Source organism: Ambystoma mexicanum, chromosome 4p, assembly GCF_040938575.1.
Source record: "Ambystoma mexicanum isolate Mex_15411 chromosome 4p, UKY_AmexF1_1, whole genome shotgun sequence".
Taxonomy (NCBI): Eukaryota; Metazoa; Chordata; class Amphibia; order Caudata; family Ambystomatidae; genus Ambystoma; species Ambystoma mexicanum.
This window is the reverse complement of record NC_090927.1, coordinates 1,201,273,344-1,201,294,314: the sequence shown is the minus strand read 5'-3', so window position 1 is coordinate 1,201,294,314 and position 20,971 is coordinate 1,201,273,344.

The window sequence follows — 20,971 nt, the reverse complement described above, 5'->3', positions numbered from 1 at the left end:
CAAGATTGTGGTCTAAAAGAACCCTTGATTCTTCATTTATGCTGATAGATCAATAACCACCTCATCAGCATGGATGAAAGAATTTTCTTGAGAGGGGGGCTCATGTTTAATGTTTGCCACCTCCTTAGCTAATTCTTTCTTTAGACAGTTTGCTTTAGCCCTTCTTTTCTGCGCTCTCCCAGCTAATCTTTTTTCTCTGCGGGTGAGCACAACTGTATATTTCACTTGGGGATCGACCTCACCTTGATCCTGTACTTGAGGACCATCTGCTAATGAGCAATCATCAGTGAGGTCTATTAAGTCAGTCAAGGGAGATGGGCTATCAGGAACCTCATGTCTATTCATCTCCTGTGCAGAGGGAACCACAGACCACATATGTCTCAGGGACCCAAATTATCAGTTCTTCAATATCATGTTCAATTTTTAGAATTGAGGTAGCCACATTTACAATCCCCTCTTCATTATAAGGTAAATGGTCAGTCTGGCAATAGGTAGCTTTCATCACTTTAGGGGCGGTGACCACCGCAAAAGTTCTCTTTTCCCTGTCCGACATAACTCGACTCAATCCCATGGTGATTCTGGTATCAACCATGACTTTCTTTATTGTAGACTTCCCGGATAGGGCAACATCACATGTAAATCATAACCCCTCAATCGGTTAGTTTTATTCACAAGTTCTCCGATTGTTGCCCTCAATGATACTATCTCATAGTGTGAGCATTCATGACCTTTGTCTAATAGATCTAAAATTCTCCCTATAACTGGAAAGTAAGTATTCAGAGATGGCCCATCTAGTATGTCTGATTCAACCATAGGTGAGGGAAACTCCTTGTCTTTGTCATTTAGACTTGACAAACTCTTGAATATCGAGGTTCATTCGCGCATTAATGACCATTTGGGGGCTGGGTGAACTCATCTTAGTTTTTTTTCACAGCGAGTAGAGCGCTCGCTTTGACACCCGTGCAGAGCCTGCTAACGCAGGTTCAAATCCCAGCAGGGCCAAACTCAGCCTTTCATCCTTCCAAGGTCGATAAATGAGCACCACACACCGTGGGTAATAATAAGCAGCGCTCAGAATACCTGAGGGTTCGTAGCGCTATATAAATGCGAAATTTATAGTCCTGTGTAAGACCAGGCTCCTATTGTGCCACTGTTTTAGCAACTTCTTGTGATTTCAGGTATGACAATACTGCCTTAGGTTTTCTTAAAGGAGGGTTGCTAAACATAAATACATCTTCACTGCCCATAGTTCTGTGATTCACTGGAGTAGAGTGGCCAAGCGACAGCCGTACCCTCTTCCCTAGTTCAGCTTCTATTGTGGGACCCATCATAGAGCAGTCTATGGCATCTTCCTTCAACGACTTATTTGTAACATCAGGCATATCATTCAGAGTCTGCCTGTGGAGTTCCTCATCATGATCCTCGCACAACTCATCAGAATGTAAGATGTCATTCAAATCCTTCACAGCAATTTTAGGTACAGGCAAACACGTATCATAACTAACATTGGATTTGTGAACCAAAGCAGTTACTACTATTCCCATTTCAAGACCCTCTCCTTACAATCAGCCGGCAGACTTATCTCTTTGCAGCTGGCCTCTCCCACCACACCACCCTGTGGGTGTAGTGGCAGCACAGCGTCATCCTCGGGTGTGGACATTGTAGCCACATTAATAGGAGTCAGCGCCATAGGGCAATGTGAGTCATTGAGTGTCCTCCCACTCCTCAAACCATTTACCATACTGTCAATTGAGAGACTTGGCTGTAACCGTTACCACCAAAGAGGAAAATATACCGGAAAGGACAAATTACACAATCCGTATGTATGTAATAAGTCCCAAGATAATCAATCATGCACTTTGTCAGAAATAATACTCAAAGCTAGTACAAAGTTGTTAGAAATCATGTAGACAAGCACACATTTATCAGCAATATCTGCAAGGTAACTTCCCTATCAGAACAGCATATATACCGTTTATGATGAGATTCAAAGCAGGCACCCCTCGCACCCGCCACGCAGCCGATCAGCCAAACAGTCACTTGCAGGCACTTCTAGGTGCGCACACGGCTGCGCGGGCACCTAGGATCTTATACAGCCAGTCGTACCACGCTAGCGTCGTCAGTGAGCCAAAGGGGGCGGAGCCAAAATTAAAATCTGCAATGTATGAGAAGCAAGGCACTGTTAGACTAAGAACATACAGTGCAAAGTAGTTGACAGAAGTCTTACACAAGTCTTTCAGTCTTTCAGATTAGAAAGGTAAAATAATTACTTTAAATGTCAGGTAGCGCTCGCAACGCCAGGCGAGTTACTGACTAGCAGGGGGATTATAGGGTTCCTCTTGCTGACGCTGTGCAGGGCGGTGGGCAATCCAAGCAGCAAGTTGACGTTGAGCCGAGCAGGGCAACCAGCCAAACAGTCACTTGCAGGCACTTCTGGGTGTGCGCGCGGCCACCTAGGATCTTATACAGCCAGTCGTACCACGCTAGCCTCATCAGCGAGCCAAAGGGGGCGGAGCCAAAATTACAATTTTAAATGTCAGTTAGCGCTCGCAACGGCAGGCGAGTTACGGACTAGCAGGGGAATTATAGGATTCCTCTTGCCGACGCTGTGCAGGGCGATGTGCAATCCAAGCAGCAAGTTGACGCTGAGCCGAGCAGAGCAACTAGCCAAACAGTCACTTGCAGGCACTTCCGGGTGCTTAGAGCATTTCACACATAGAAAGAACCTTGCGAGAGTCCCACCGTGGGCGCCGGCAGCCCGGAAAACAGGCCAACAGGCACTCCGAGGCACTCACCAGTGGCGGGCGCGAAGTGGAGCGCGTGACCGCCTATTTGAAGACCGGGAGAAATGAAAGGGGTGTGGCCACGGCACGGGAGTTGTAAAGTAAATATATAAGCATATATCAGCTTGCAATATATGAAAATAGAATGATAAATGATACTGAGGTAATATAGAAGTCCACAGCGTACTGTGAGTCTCAGCAAAAGGAATTAGTCCAAAGCAGAATATTCAACAGCCGGCAATCCACAGAGATCAGGATATCCCTGGGCAGCAAGACAGGCCAACAGGCACTCTCAGGCACTCACGAGTGGCGCGCTCGCAGTGGTACGCGTGCCCGCCTATTTGAAGACCGGGAGAAATTAAGGGGGCGTGGCCACAGCACAGGAGTCTCAGCAAAAGGAATTAGTCCAAAGCAGAATATTCAACAGCCGGCAATCCACAGAGATCAGGATATCCCTGGGCAGCAAGACAAGGCAACAGGCACTTTGAGGCACTCACGAGTATGAAGGCATTACTCATATCCTGGACTAAACCATGTAATCTTTAATGTTGTCACAGCAGGTCTATTTGGACATCTCCCTGTACTTTGTTTTACATGCAAAGTGGGCACATGGTCATGGGTATTTGGCAGGGGGATAGAGCTTACCGGTGAGCAAAGGCCCAATCATCTGGCTCGCAACCATCCACACCAGGGGTGCACAACTGATTTTGGCAGATGACCAAATGTACCTTACGTGCTGCCTATAGTGGGCCAAAAAGTAAATGTAGGAGGGGTGGGAGGCGGGCGGGGTGGGAGGCCTTTTCAACCCCCAATTTTTATTAGATACATGGTAATGAATACCTTTTTGGCGGTGTACCAGTTTCTATTTGTATTTCAAACTTCCATTTCATAGTACACATTTTCCATTCCACTTTTATCATTTTTTTCTTTGCAAAGGACATATTGGCACTAGAATAAATATGCAAAAAATACAGGATGAAAAGACAGCACTCAGACATTTCACAAGTTATGTTGGTTTAGATTTGGAAGGCACAAGCTCTGCCATTTTGCACAGCAACTGGCACGGCTGTAAGTGAGCAATGAACCATGAGTATTTGGGAGATAAACAGTGAACCAGACATACTTGATCAGTGAGAAACATTGCATCGTTTCTCATCTGTCAGTTTCTAGATCTCGGGCTCCAGTGATGTTGTTCCTACTCTCAGGATAGAATGGAGACTCTGTGGTAACCATTCAGGACAACCCTGTTTTAGCATCATGGTTATTACACCACTACTCAGAACACAAAGATCATAACAGCTCTAACAACAGACACAAGAGACATCAATTTACAATGGCCTTACACACACACAATCCCCATAAACACAAATCTAACTAGAGTTCTTACTGGCACATACTGCAGACCGAAGAGCTATTTTTCAGGGCACTTAAGTCCAAAAGCATAATTTAACCAACCTGCTTTTTCAAGGCGCAACACTTGTGAACGTGAACAGAAGTGGGTAAATGCAACTAACACCTGAGTGCAATTTTAATTGTCCCACAACCCCAGGTATATTGTGGTCATAAACTTGATTGTATATATTGCCATCACTTATCCTTACATGACCAAAATGGGTAAGTACCCTCTTGAAAGAAAGGGTGCATGTGCCACTCCATTGGCAGACAACACCTAATTAAACAAATCATGGAGGCTCCTTTATAGACACTAGTAATGTGCTCTATGCTGCTCAGTTGATCACAGACAGCCCTTGTGGGGGGTACGTGTTCATGGATTAACCCCCCAACTTCCCCACCTCAGTATACATATTAACAAGCATACATCATGCATACATACACACAGACATACAGACAGACCCAGCCCCCCACCCCATCTCAACAAGCATACATCATACATACAAACATACAGACAGAGTTGACCCCCCACCCCATCTCAGCATACACAGATTAACAAGCATACATCATACATACACACATAAAGACAGACCGATTCCCCCCACCCCATCTCAGCATACAGATTAACAAGCATACCACATACATACATACAGACAGACATGACCCCCCACCTCAGGATACAGATTAACAAGCATACATCATACATACACACATACAGACAGACCAGACCCCCTGCCCCATCTCAGCATACACAGATTAACAAGCATACATCATACATACACACATACAGACAGATCCGAACCTCCCACCCCCATCTCAGCATACAGATTAACATGCATACATACATACATACACACATACAGACAGACAGACCCAACACCCCCCACATCTCAACATACACGGGCCATATACAGAAAAACAAACATACAGACAGTACAGAAAGAGAGACAGAGACGACACTCGACACCCCCGCCACGCCTGCATCTCAACATACACAATCCATACACAGAAAAAAAACATACAGACAGTACAGACAGAGCCGACACCTAACACCCCCCACGCCAAATATGTACTTACCAAAGAGGATGAGCTGGAAGGCAGGCACAGGCAGGCTAGCTGGATTGCTGGCGAGGTTTCTTGTAATACGGCTGGCCCGGCAAGGCTTAAATGCCTTCCGGCATCAAGCCTTATTGACCACGCCAGCCGTAGTGCTGGCCCTCCATTGGTGCAGAACACACACACTACGTGACTCGTAAGAGCTAGGCAGTGCATGTGCACTGAGCCAATGAGGGTCAGTGTGTCCTCCCGCCCGGAAGATGAACAAAGACTTTCCTAGTGGAGGGCGGCCAATGCTGCTTGTGGGCCTCACTCCATTAGAGAATTCTTTAACCCTGGCGGGCTGGACAAAACAGCATGGCGGGTCAAGTAAGTGGTGCACCCGTGATCTACACGGTCGAGTCGGCATGTAAAACGTTGCCACAAAGCCGTGTTTGTATTAAAGCTTCTCGTTATCATGGGAGACAGGAGCCCCGGCCACGCGGCTCAGGAGAAGCAGTTCATGCGGTACACCATATTGCAGTGGATGCGTATGCAATTGCTTTATAGATTGAAACAGAACAAAGTCACCAGTTGCACGTTGTCAATCCAGTCCATAGAAGTGAATGAAGAGTATCATTGACACTTAACGGCTCTAAATTAAAAAATTGGATAAATTCACACAATTTTTAATGTTTTGATTTTTTCCCTCCTTTATAGTGGTCCCTTGTCCCATGTGTGCCCTTTATGCAATAGTGCTTCAAAAGGGTAGAATGTAAGTAGTTATACCGCTGATGTGTGTCTGGGAATGGGTCCCAGTACTCAGGTACACATATGGCATGTTCTACCCTCTCAGGGTACCAGTGTGGTGCAGATATGTGTGAGGTCGAAGTATAAAGAGGAGTCCCATAGTTCGAACCTTGCATGTTTTTGTACAAAAGTGAATAATCTTCACGCGTTTCAGACACCCTAGACAGCACATTGTGCTGGTGCACATTTCTATGGTCTTAAGGCAGGTACTGCTAAGCTCTATTATAGTGTAGCAAAAAGATATACACATTACAATTTGCTTGCCAATTGTATGAAGCTTATGCGCTGGACCAGGTGTAAGAGGTCAGCAGTGAGCTGAGATGGGCAGTCGCATCGTAACTTGTAGTTGTGCTTGAGTTGGGCTTGCGGTGTGTCAGCCCTGGGTCGTAAGGCTTTGCCAATTGATTAGTTCATTAAGGCCTTGACGATCAGTTATCAGTCTGAAGATCCACCTTTGTTCTCTTTTCAGTAACAGGGCATTTATGTTGCCTCCTCTAGGTGGAATGTGTACTTTATTGATGACAAACCATCTTAGGTCATTCTCCTTATGTCTTTTTTGGGAAAAGTGCTCAACCAGTGGAGCATTATGTGATGATATAAATCACGTTACTTGTGTTGCAATTTGTAAATGCCAATTGCCTCCGTGGTGTGTGGAGGGCAAGGTCTAGTGTGGTGAACTTATTGGTGAGTGGGCACACCGAGCATGAACCGCAAAGTGCATGCCCGACCGGGTGTGTCATATTCCATTGTGTCGGTTGTAGCTTTGGTGCTGATCCCGAATGGTAGGATCTCACCAGGGAATATCTAATGTTCTTTCTATGTTTCATTGCAAAACATGGTAGTTGTAAAATCGTTTTTCCCACATTAAGAATAGACCACAATTTAAGGATTTCTTTCTTGACATTATTGAATGGGGGGAGTAAATTAATACTGCTGTGATTCGGTTCTCCTGTCTGGGTCTGTTATGTTCTTCAAGGGGGTTTACTCGTGGGGTATTTCAGGCTTGTTTCCTGGCGTTCTTGAGAAGTTTCCTTGGATAGCCTCTGTCTTTAAATCTTTTTATCAGAGCCATTGCCTTTTCATCATCTTCTATAGTGTCAGAACAATTCCGGTGAAAACGCAGGTACTTGCTAAACAGCAGGTTAGAAGTTACTGTTTTGGGATGGAAACTATCAAACTGTAGTAGGGAGTTTCTATCTGTAGGCTTTCTAAACACTTTTGCTTGAATTTTCAAGTCCACAAAATCGACTTCCTCTTTGTTACTCGAGTGAGTACATTTCAGGTATCTATTCCTGCTGTTCAACCAGGCCATAAATGTTTCCAATTGGGCTTGATCTCCCGTGTAGACAAGTAATATATCGTCTATATATCTCCGCCAGAGGGAGATTAGTCCTTCAAGTTGATTGTTGTCCTAGATGTGTGTCTTCTCGAAATCTGCTACATATAGATTGGCCAGAGATGGAGCAAAAGTAGCTCCCATGGCTGTACCTGACGTTTGTTCAAAGAATGTTTCTTTATACATGAATGAGTGAGCGCAATTTCCGCAAGTTGCAGAAATAGTATGCTAGGAACCTCCAATGAAGGTGTTTGTTCTTCTAAGACTTTATTGATCACCAATAACGTCTCCATCTGTGGAATTGAAGTGTATAGGGACTATGTCTAGAGTCACCAAGAACTGTTCTTCTGGATTGAAGGTTAAGTCTTTGATAAGATTTAGTACAGCAGTGGTGTCCTTGATATAAGACCTCATCTTTGGTATTGTTGACTGTAAGAACAAATCCACAAATTGAGATAGTGGTTCCAGGATCAAATTAATCCCAGCCACAATTGGGTGGCCATGGAGAGGAGAAACCCTTTTGTGTATCTTGGGGAGTGTGCAGAATGCTGGAATACTCGGAAAAGCCAGACATAGGAATTCTGCCTCCTCCTTACTGATGTGGAGATACAGATTCTCAGGGTCTCAGTGGGGTCTTGCGCTATGCGCTGATAATGTAAATCATTATTCAAAAGTGTTGTAATCATTTGTTCATATGACAATGTGTTCATAAGTCCAATTGCACCCCCCTTATCTGCCAGTTTGATGACTATTTTGGAGTTTTTGCTTAGATTGTCAAGAGCAACTCTTTGTAGTCTGGACAGGTTTTGGAAAACCGGGTGAGTCTCTAGTTCAATTTCCTCAATCCTCTTAGTTAGAGGCTTTTCGAAGGTAATCGATTCTGGTGTAATGTTGATTGGATAAAACGTAGACTTGGTGTGAAGGCCTCTGATGTCACTAGAGTTGGAGGGAGTATCGTTGCAATTGAGGTCCCCAAAGAACTGTTTAAGTCTGATCTTCCTGATCTTCCTCAGCAGTTGGGCCACTTCAATGCAAGTATCAAAAGAGTCGTACTTGGCCGTGGGTACGAAGCAGAGACCTTTTTTGTAATACCGATATTTCATGTTGCGTCAGGATATGGTCGGACAAGTTAACAACTAGTGATTCCTCTGGGGAAGTTTTCCTTTTCCCCTGGTTATTCGGGGGGAGTCATATTGTTGACTTCTGCTCCGTCCCCGCCCTTTGACACATTGGTCTAAAAAAGCTGATTAGCTCTCCCATGAAGGCACTGATATGTATCGTCCTCAAGGTGTACAAATTGCTGCCTCCTGCCTTGCCCGTCTCATGATAGATCTCTCGCATGCAGTCCCGAGGTGCTTGTAATGGTATCATCTCCCGAGCTGGCCCTCGAGAAACTCCAATGTGATGGGGTTCTTTTCTTAAAAAACCTTCTCGGTTGGCACCATTGTCGTCCCGCATTTGACTGGTTATCCTGGTTGGAGTTGTCCTCATAGCAGTAATCTATTGTGTATGGATATAGGCGTTCATGAGTAAATGCAGCTATATCTTTCCTAAGTTTTAGGATCTTCTTATTCAAGTTGAAATCTTTGAACTCTTTTATGGCCGTATTCAAGTCATTAAGTTTCTTTTTTATTGGTTTCAAGAACTATCTTGGATTTTAGAAGTTCTCTTTTCTGTTCTAATTCCATCATTAGTTTGGTTGACACTGATTTAGCGGTATTGATAATCAAGATCAACCAATCTCTTGTGTTCTTATTGGCTATATAGCTCCAATCTTTACTAAATTGGAGCTCATCTAGGAAAATCCGTGGCTCAATCCTAATTATTAGCCCATTGGGCACTGTATTTGATCTTAGGTATTCTGCCATTAGAGAGCCATGTAATTCAGTCCGAATCAATTTCTTGGTAAGTGCTTCTATTTCATTCCATTTGTTAGGGAGGATTCTCTGTTAAGGCTAATTTCCCAAACCTAGTGAGTGCCCCAGTAGCTTTGCTGGATTTTTGGTGTTTATTTTTTCTCCTGCTAAAAGTGAGACTCTTTCTCCCACTCTTAGACATGATTTGAGATATCCTTTGACTTTGTAATGTGTTTAATGGGCTATGGGGTCTTTTACTCCATAGGGCTTCATGTGTTTTTGGTATGTGTGTTATACAGCACCCTCTGTGCCGTAAAACAGGGGTGTCATAGTGACCCCCAAACATAGACTCCGTACCCTGGGACTGACTACTATCTTCCAGGGCATGTAAAGTCACCATTGGCTTTGCTAGTCCTAAATTGTGAACAGAACCAGTACAAACCATCATATTGTGGGCGTACTGGTAGGGGCAATTCGATTGCCCCTGGGTCTGTTGTTCGAGGGGGCACTGTCCAGTCCCCCCTGAGCGAGTTTTGGCTGGTGGCAGTGGATACTACTTTTTATATTCAACCGCAAATATATTCCTATGGGATTTTCCCATTGTTCGAGGCGAATACTTTTTAAAATAGCCTCAAACATACCACCGGTTTATTTATTTAATAATTCACCGGTTGGTATTTTTTGCCAGAACTCGGGTCCAAAATTGCATTTGTGTTCGCTTCTGTGACTCCAACCCAAGTCGAGCCCTTTGTTCTACTTTTTGGCGGGCTTCTCCACAGAAGCCTACAAAAGTGGTCTCACTCTGTCTGGGTATCACAGGGGGTGTGGGCGGGGGTTTAGGCACCCTGGACTGAGTTGCCTCTGCAACTCAAGTCGTACTCTTGTGTGATTGGCCCAGTGGTGAGCCGCCCGGCTCACTACTTAGCATGTTTGAGTGACAGCTAGGACTGATGAATGGGGGTTTTCTGCATAAAAGCAGGGCTTTGGGGACTGGGACTTCAGACGTCACCACAGGACCAAAGAATCCGAAGAGGGAGAAGCTGAGCCGACCTGCAATGATGACACCACCGGTGGAGCCCTGCTGAACCGACTCACCACTTCTTCCAACGACAGAGGAGATCTTCATCCCGAAGAGTCTTCTTCCTTTGACTGGTGGGGATAACCCGTTTGCCCACCTTTTCGCCTTCCCGGATCATCTCATGGCTGCCTTGCCTATGCCAAGCACCCCGGCAACCGGGATACCACGTTTTTCCACTACTGCGAATAAAAGGGTAGTACCTTTTTACCGGAGAACTCCGCGGCTGGTTTCTTCCCTGGCAGTGCAACCACTGCCAGGAACAACTGCCCCCACTGGAGGATTCTCTCCACTTTCAAGGTACTGTGTCCGCCAGGCCTCCCTCGCAACGGTCTGTGTGGGGTGTCTCGTAAATCCTCAACTTACCACTTGGGTTGGCCCTAGGCTGGCTAACTGAACTTTTCTGAGCTGAACTGATTCCTTTTTAAACTCTCTGCAAGAGTTTCCAAGCCTTTTTAACTGTGTGATCTTGGGCGCATTGGTGTTCTACTCTCTCCAAGAGGGAGCCTGGCCTCTGAACTCTTTGCTCACAAGTAGACTTTGACTTTCCTGCCTTGCTGAGTGCTTCTAAAGTATTGTGTTGTGTGCTGTTCCTAATTTCTGCCTTTTCCCTCTCTTTTCCTTAACTTATAGGAGTGCCATCTTTAGTTAAGCGCTCACCTCTGTCTGGAAATAAGTGGTGTTAACTAAGACTTGTCTAATAAGGAATAAGGGATGTATATATATTAATAGTGACTGTGTTTTTGAACTTGCTTATAATAATAGTGCTAGAGTGTTTCTAAGTGTGGCTTTAAATAAATAATTATATACTTGATACCAAAAACTCTGGTCAGTGTTTGCTTGTGCTACTGTATTTTGATACCTATCTTGTATACTCTATATACTGTCTAACTCTTCTTGAGAGAAGTCTGGCTGCCCAGCCACAGCTACCAGATAAATCTGGGTGGTACAGACTGCTACCAATTGGTTTTACTGCCAACACCTGTAGTCTTAAGCCTTTTGGAGTGGTCCCTAAGGGAACTGCACAGGTTTCTGCCTAACACCATTCATCATCGGTAGACACGGTTTCTACTACTGTGGTGTCGCCGATGATGGATGGTGTGGCCAAGATACCGACTAGGAGTTCCTTGGCAAATGCTAAATAGTTCAATTCTGACATCTTTCGTAGAAAGATTCTGTGAAATGAATGCATAATGTGTGGGTCTAAGCGGAAAACCACTGCATACGTTGGATGTCACAGAGTTAAAGGAGACATGTAAGTATCTGTGTGTGTGTGTCTTTGTCAAACTCACACCACATAGTAACTCACTGGTGGGAGATACTGGAGAGAACAGACTTCTCTGACGAAAAACCCCACGGCTTAGGCCTTCAGAAAAACAGTTAAACACAATATGGAGGGTTTGGATTGCTCGTCAGTGGTTGAAACTGGGTTATGCCAAAGCTAGGTTTATAACACAAAAAAGGCAAGGGGGCATATCACCCATATGACTAAAAAGAGAGTCATATATAACGCCGCCCAGTGATTTGGTGTTCTGAAACTTTCTCCACCATAAGAGGAGCAGAAGCAAATGGTTACCCCCTGTCAATGTCTTGAGATGGTTTATACCTCAGATTGTTACAATAGAGAAATTATATAACAATTGGTGTTGAGAGAGGAAAAATAAAAAGGGGGATAGAGAAGGTTCTATCTGGCCCTGTCTCTCTAATTCACTATCCCTGAGAAGAGCTGGTGAGCCGCTTATCTAAAAGTGTATAGAATAGGGGGTTTAAAGAATTACTTAGATTTGTAATATCACCATAGTCTTTATGTTATTATACCTTCAAACTACAAATGCTGGCTACTTAATCTTGCATTGGTCTCTTTTTGCTTCAGTGATATTCAAGGTATTGACAGGTGTGGTCCGAATGAGGACTAATGTGTGTTGTGTAAACAAGGGCTGAGGGCAGCTCCTGCTGTGTGCACCCGACAAGGGAGACATCAGGAATTCCAAACCCTCTCGCGACCTGCATCAGCCCTGGAGTCTCTCCTGTGTGACACGGCTCCCTGCTCCTGTGTCGTCAGCTTCTCTCTCTCCAGCCCGTTCCCCTTTGCTCTATGCAGCAAAGTATTTTATATCTGTTAGGTGTGTGGTTAAGTGATCTCAGGTGTGGGTCATTAATTCTAATTGCCTGACTACGGCAAAACCCATTAGGTGGACTTGCCTGGTTGCTCCACCTGTATACCTCGGTGGCCCTCTTTTTCGTCTGAGAACCAGAGTGGTGTTTGGCTGAGTTAATAAAGGAAGTAAGTATAACTCTGTGTTGCCTCCTCCTTGTCTTAGTACCTCACTGATGTGTGTTGGGAGTGTGTTTTCTGGAAATATAGGGACATGATTGATAATACCCTATATAGATCTGGGGAACATCTGATTCCTTGTGGAAGGGAAATGGGGATACGGTGTGTCATCCAAAGGCCCCTAATCCCCACTCCCCAAGTCTCCTCCACTCAGGTAATCCTCCCTCGCATATCCACCCCCAGAGTCAGGATCCAAAAGCGATGGCCTTTCCCTGGCCCCCTTTAAGAAAGATATTAGCATGCAGCTCAATAACTTTCACCTCCTCCCTTAACTCCTCCTCACCTCTCTCTTCTGTTGAATCTGTGAACAGTTCAGTCTCCTTCTTCTTGCGGGTCTTTCTTGTCTTTCTTGTCTTCTTATCTCTTTTATCCTTCTTGTGATGCAAATAGAGGCGTGGCTCCTCAGAGGCCGCCGTGACCGGAAGGAACCAGGTCCCGGAGACCCCCGAGGGGCCAGTCCGAAAACAGGGAAAAAGCCGGTTGGCAGAAAAAACCCTGCCGATGATGTCTCTTCCTCTTTGAAGATTGGTAGGTATGAGGTCCAAAAGTAGATTGTTAAGGTTGTGCAAATAGACACGGAAAACTGTCCTGTCTTGGTCGTCGCTATGAAGAGGTAAATGACAGGACCAAGTAATATGGCTGAAGAAGTCTCTGATACAAAGGTGCAAATCCGCTGCCTGGTGAGAGTGGATGCAGCCAGGCGGAAGGTAAGGTATCTATCCCACAGGAGAGGAAAAAGACGCCTGAGAGATACGTGGCTTCGACAGTGAAATTAACAAGGCTAAGAGAGTAAGGAAGAAAAGCTAAGAAGGTAGCCGTTAGCAGAGGTAAGATCGAAAGCAGGTGGGAATGGAGAACAGGAGGGGAAACAGTAGTATAGAAAGTAAATAGAAAAGTGAAAGGAGATCCCTTAGCTCCTCCGTGTGGGCTAGACAGCCTCAATCTACCCGCAACCCGGAAAGTGAAAGACCCCTAGAGAGTGATCAAAAGACAACAAAACTAGGGACGAAAGAATATCAGAAATTCGCTAGCAATTCGGTTCAGAACAGGGAGTAAGCGTTAGAAGTTTCTTGAGAGAAAAAACAACAATGCAACGCATCGGTGAACTGATGCGTGTGACGTATATACGTCACGGTGGCCATCTTGGAATTAAAGCATAGACCGCTGAATGGCCCTTCTTAATCCATCTTAGGTGTGTCTCAATCGGTTCCATGACTGATGCATTACAGTATGCCCCCTCCGATGTGCCGGGCCACCTGGTTTTCTGGGATTGAACCGATGAAACTTGTGTACCGATTCTGGAACATGCATGTGGTTCTTGGGTTCCCACGTTCTCTCAGAGCTTGGATACCCCTTCCAGTGTACCAAATAATGAAGGGTTCCACGTTTATAACGTGAATCCACCAATCTGGCCACCTCATATTCTTCAGGTTCCGGCGAGGACCTGATGTTCGACCTCTTGTTAACCCGATGGAATGGGTCTTCAACGTGAGCCTTGAGTAAGGAAGTATGAAAAACCGGGTGTATTCTCTTGAACCTTGCTGGTAGCTTAAGTTTATAAGCTACTGGGTTGATCTTGGCCTCGATTCAAAAGGGACCTGTGTATCTCGGAGAAAACTTACCCAGATGTGCCCATCTGGTCAAGTACTTGGTGGATAACCAAACCAAGGTCCCCGAAGCCCACTGGGGATTGGGTCTTCTCTTGGAGTCTGCAAACTTCTTGTAGACCCTCAGAGTCTCTTACAAGGTGTTGAGAGCTAACCGGTGTGTTCTCTGCAAATCTGCCAGCAATTCATTAACTGCAGGTGCCTTGGTCTCAACCAGATCTAGTCCCGGTAACAAGCGTGGATTGTAACCATAGGTACATTTAAAGGGGCTGATTCCGATTGCTGTGTGAAAAGTATTATTATAGGCAAACTCGGCCATGGGAATCAGTGTATCCCAATCATCCTGTTACTTGTTGCAAAAACAGTGAAGATACTGTTCCAAGTTGGCGTTAAGCCTCTCAGTCTGGCCATTGGACTCTGGATGGTATCCAGAGGAAAGCGTCCTTTGAATTCCTAACTCCTGGCATAGAATAGACCAGAACCTGGAGGTGAACTGGACACCTCTGTCCGAAATGATAACTCGTGGTAGTCCAAGTAGACACACTATGTCTTTGAGAAAGACAGTTGCCGTCTCTGCGGATGAAGGTATCCCAGCTAGAGGAGAGAAGTGTGCCAACTTTGAGAAGGAGTCTACAGTGACCATTATGTCTGTCTTCCCCTGTGATGATGGCAGATCTACAATAAAGTCAATTGGAAGGTCCTCCCAAGGACCAGTAAGTAGGCTGGGTTGCTGTAAAAGTCCCAAGTGTTTCTGTCGAGATGCCTTACCAGTGGCACATACAGGGCATGTCTTGATGAAAGAAACAACATCGGAGTGTACCGACGGCCACCAGAAGCTCCTTGTCAACAACTCATATGTGGCCTTCTGCCCTTTATGACCCGCTAGTGGGAGATCGTGACAGAAGTGCATTGCTTGTTGCTGGAGATCTTGGGTCGGTAGAAAAAGGGCAGAATCGTGAAGCCACAGTCCTTCCTTTTCCTGTAAATGCTTCGTAAAGAGGTTCTTCTTCTTCCAGACCCTGCTCTCCTCTCTAACCCCTTGGAGATATTGGCTGATCACTGCAATTAATCTTTGCCTGGGTATCAAGACTTCCTCCTCGACTTTCTCATCCTCCGTAAGCGGCCAGCTCTGTGAAAGGGCGTCTGCTAATCCGTTCTGAGTTCCTGGTATGTTAGTAATCCAGAAGTCGAAAGTGGAAAAGTAGTATGCCCACCTGGCATGCCAGGAATTGCGACACTCCATCTGCTGGAGTACCCGCAGTTTCCTATGATCTGTTCGGATAATGAATGGATAAGTGGCTCCTTGTAATAGGTGCATCCACTCCTCACAAGCCATTATCATTACCAACAATTCTCTTTCTAAGACCGAGTAGTTTGGTTCACTGGATGTGAAAGTCTGAGAATAGTAAGTGATGGGACGTTCTTGGACCTTCTGGTCCTCTTGTAAGAGTACTGCTCCCATCGCTGCACTTGAGGCATCCGTCTCTACAATGAAGGGTTTTGACTGGTCAGGTTGAATCAAAATCGGAGCAGTAGTGAATAGACCCTTAAGTCTTGTAAGGGCTTCTTGCGCCTCCGAGTTCCATTTGAAAGTACTTCCCTTCTTGAGGAGAGGTTAGTGGTAGAACGATATCAGAAAAATGAGGAATAAAGCGGCAATAAAAATTTGCCAAACCAAGACATCTTTGAACCTCCTTGACTGAAGATGGTTCAGGCCACCTAAGAATGGCCTTCACCTTGTTGGTGTCCATTCACACCACTGTGGAGGATAAAATGAATCCCAGGTAATAAACCTCAGAAACTTCGAAAATGCACTTTTCAGGCTTAGCGTAGAGGTGGTTCTCTTTTAGTCTCCATAAAACCTCCTTGACCTGAATCCGATGCTCTGTTAGGGTGGTAGAAAAGATGAGGATATCGTCTAGATAGACGGCAACCGAGACATTGAGCATATCGGCAAACATACCATCCATAAATCTTTGGAACACCGCTGGTGCATTGACTAAGCCGAAAGGCATCACACAGTACTCAAATAACCCCAGCGCCGTTCTGAAGGCAGTCTTCCATTCATCACTGGATCTTATTCTCAACAGGCGGTATGCCCCGCGAAGATCTATCTTAGAAAAGATCTGAGAATCCTTGACTGCTTCCAGTATATCCCTAATAAGGGGCATTGGGTATCTATCCTGGACTTTGATACTGTTGAGTCCCCTGTAATCTATGCAGGGGCGTAGCTCCTTAGTACCCCTCTTGGATACAAAAAACAAGGACGCTCCTCCAGATGACTTTGACCTTCTTATGAGATCATTCTCGAGATTGGAATCAAAATACTCTTGGATAGCGATTCTTTCTGGTTGTGATAACGGGTACATACGACCAAAGGGTCCAGGAGTCTGCTCCTTAAGATCAATGCCGCAATCCTCTGGACAATGAGGTGGAAGGAGCTTGGGTACCTTGTCTTCAAACACCTCGGCAAACTCCTTGTACTGATCCGGAATAGAGAAAACTGAGACATATGACTGTCCTATCCTGAGTGCGGTGAGAACCTCTACCTCGGGTTTCCTGAAACAATGTGCCTCACAATAGCTAGAATTGAAACTTAACTTATTAGATCACCAGTCTATGCAGGGATTATGTTGGCGTAACCAAGAGATGCCAAGTATTAATGGAAAGTGGGCTGCCCTTATAACGTCAAAGACAATGTCCTCAATATGGCTACACATCGTGATCTGTAGAGGACGGGTTTCCATTGTTATTGGTCCTGAAGAGAGAGCACACCTGTCTACTCCTTCAACAGGTATGCTTTTGTCCTGTCTTGGAGCGGAATTCTTCTTTCCTTGGCCCATGTCACATCAATGAAGTTGCCTGCTGCACCGCAGTCCAACATTGCCAACACAGCAATCATGATACCTGAAGCGTCTGCAAGAGATACCTGTAACACCATCAGTCGGTTGTCCTCTATTCCTTCTTTTCCGGTTCTGGTTGTATTGCAAGGGCTTGAGCCGTTTTCCCCATTATCTCCCTTGCATAGATACAAGGTTGTGTGTTTCCCTGGAATCTGGAAGGTATTTCAGTGCATTCCTTAAGTTGATGCTTCGATGATCCGCAATACATGCACAGGTCTAACTCGCGTCGGCGCCTTCTTTCTTCAGAAGTTAGTGGACCTCTTGTTGCCCCTATTTGCATCGGTTCTTCCGTAGAGGAATGATCCTTAGACGGAGCAGGAGCGTGATAAACTGATGTATGTCCTCGACCTCTTCTTCTTTCATTCCGTCTTTCATTGAGTCTAAACTCTATCCGAAGAGCTAGTGTAACTAGCTCAGGAAATGTCTCTGGTCGAGCTACCCGTGCTAGCTCGTCTTTTATCACTTCGTGTAGCCCTCTGCGAAAAATGGTCCGTTGGGCCGTGTCTGGCCATACTGCCATGGTAGCCAGATCTTGAAATCGAGCTACATATGACTGGACATCCTGATTTCCCTGTTTGACATCCAGCAAAGCTTCATAAGTAGAGTACTTCACTTCTGGTCTTTCAAATCATGACTTAAAGTTTCGCACAAACAAGTCGTAGTCATTAACCGATGGATCATCAGCGTTTACCAGTGGCGTTGCCCACGCCAGGGCACTACCTGTCAGGTTAGCAACCAGAAAGCCTACTCGAGCTCTGCCAGTCTCGAAAGACCTCCTCCTGAAAGAAAAATACACCTGACAGGCATCAAGGAATTCCTTCATTCCTTTTGGATTACCATCATACTTATTGAGAGAAAAGGGCACAGGAGGCAGTTCGCTTATCTCTTCTCTGGCTGTGGCTTGTTGGCGCAGGGCCTGGTTTTCTGTCTGGAGAGTGTGCATGTCTACTCGTAGATTTTGAATAGCGTTGAACATCTCCTGAAATTGCTCTAAAGAAGCCATGTTTCCTTCTTGGCATTGTATACTATCATGCAGCTCAATAACTTTCACCTCCTCCCTTAACTCCTCCTCACCTCTCTCTTCTGTTGAATCTGTGAACAGTTCAGTCTCCTTCTTCTTGCGGGTCTTTCTTGTTTTCTTATCTCTTTTATGCTTCTTGTGATGCAAATAGGGGTGTGGCTCCTTAGAGGCCGTCGTGACCGGAAGGAACCAGGTCCCGGAGACCCCCCGAGGAGCCAGTCCTAAAACAGGGAAAAAGCCGGTTGGCAGAAAAAGCGCTGCGGATGATGTCTCTTCATCTTTGAAGATTGGTAGGTATGAGGTCCAAAAGTAGATTGTTAAGGTTGTGCAAATAGACACGGAAAATTGCCCTATCCTGGTCGTCGCTATGAAGAGGTAAATGACAGGACCAAGTAATATGGCTGAAGAAGTCTCTGATACAAAGAGTAGTACTGCGATGAAAAGCTGCTTACAGCAGACCGCAGCCTAGATCCCGCTGTCTGGCTGAAATGGAGTTCCGCCGTGGAAATCCGCTGCCTGGTGAGAGAGGATGCACCCAGGTGGAAATCCGCTGCCTTGTGAGAGTGGATGCAGCCAGGCGGAAGGTAGGGTATCTATCCCACAGAAGAGGAAAAAGGCACCTGAGAGATACGTGGCTTCAACAGTGAAATTAACAAGGCTAAGAGAGTAAGGAAGAAAAGCTAAGAAGGTAGCCGTTAGCAGAGGTAAGATTGAAAGCAGGTGGGAATGGAGAACAGGAGGGGAAACGGTAGTATAGAAAGTAAATAGAAAAGTGAAAGGAGATCCCTTACCTCCTCCGTGTGGGCTAGACAGCCCTCGATGTACCCGCAACCCGGAAAGCGAAAGACCCCTCGAGAGTGATCGAAAGACAACAAAACTAGGGAAGAAAGAATATCAGAAATTCGCTAGCAATTCGGTTCAGAACAGGGAGTAAGCGTTAGAAGTTTCTTGAGAGAAAAAACGACGATACAACGCATCAGTGAACTGATGCATGTGACGTATATACATCGCGGCGGCCATCTTGGAATTAAAGCATAGACCGCTGAATGGCCCTTCTTGCTCCATCTTAGGTGTGTCTCCATCGGTTCCATATCTTCCATGACTAATGCATTACAGATATAATGGGGAAAGAAGTGAGGATGCCCTCCGATTCCTCACAGCGTATGGAGAAGAGAACAGAGAACCTACAAGAGAAAGACAAATGGACCAAAGACATATGCAGGGGAAGCCTGATGGATCCGTCAGTCCAAGAAGGGGAGGAGCATGGGAAAATGAAGGAAGAGCCTGCAAGTTAAAAAAGGGCCCAGACGCTGACTCCAGAGAGAAGGAGAGGTGAGACACGCAGCGTCCTACAGTCGTGAGAGACCAAGAGGTGATAAGCGTGCAATAGTCGGTAACTAGGAAGCTCAGGGAAACTGAAACGGGATGCGTGGCATCCTGAAACCAAGAAAGAGAAGGAACCTGAGACCAGTGGTGTGACCACAGGAAGTTCGTGGTGGACCAAGGGTCCTTGAAACAATGCTGAAACCATTCTGCCACGGCAAACTCAGGACACGCCGGTACTTGAACTACTGGAAAGCCATCCAAGACGAACCGAGGGAAGAGAAGCAGGTGAAAAGACAAGAGACGCCAGATTAGAAGGAGAGGAAGCTGATCCTCAACGAATGAAAACCCTGGTGACGTTAACCTTAAGAAGGGAAGGTAATAGGGATAACAGGAGACACGGGGGGAATGAATGAGAATAATTATTGGAAGACTCATACTCATCATAGTTACGAGAAAGATATTATCACAAGACCAGAAGAGGAGTGAATGAGAAGTATTTTGGAACTCTCACACTCGTCACAGACAAAAGAAAGAAAACATAACGGGAGTAAATCGGAATCATTATTGGAATATTCATACTCGTCACAGTCAAGAGAAATAAACAAGAGTGAATTAGAATCATTACTGGAATGCTCATACTCATCGCAGTCAGAAGAAAGATAATATTACAATACCAGAATGGAGAGTGAATGAGAATTATTATCGAAATGCTCATACTCGTCACAGCCAAGAGAGAGAAAACAAAGAGTGAATGATAATCGTTATTGGAATGTCCATACTCGTCTTAGTGAAGAGAAAGATAATATAACAATGCCAGAAAGGAGAGTGAATGAGAATCATTATTGGAATGCTCATCCTCGTCTCAGTCAAGAGGGAAATATTGTGAGGTCATTACAAAGAGAGGTGAATGAGAAATACTCTGGGAGTGTCACAGTTCGTAGCAACTCATACCAAGAAGGCCTAAGCCAAATAGAAGGTCAAATTATAAAAGAGAAATCTGAGAACAAGCTGGACATACATTTCCAGACACAAAACCAAGGGAAATCAAAGACTGTGAACTATGCATGCAACTAAGAAATAGTCCAGAAGGAAAAGATACTTGTAGGATAAGTTTACTATGGGAGGAGAAAATGATCACTCCTTATAGTGGAAAGAATGAGAGGAAACAAAAGTCCAAGACAATAATAAATGAACTGTACAAACGGATAAAAGGGGTCACTAGAGACTATCTAAAGAGGATCTTTTGAAAAGTGGTTGAGAGTTAAGCCAACAAAACTCAGGAGAAGAGAGACATTCCCCTGACTTTGAGTTTTTAAATAGTGGTAGGGTCAGATAGGTCAGATTCAGACAGTGGATGGTTTCAGTTATAGATATTCACTGACGACTGACGAGCACCGTAGCTAGTTTTGTTAGGTAGGGACACCTTATGGAATATTGAAAGATAGGCTTTATTCATATTCTTTAATAAAAATACCAGGGAAATGTGTAATCA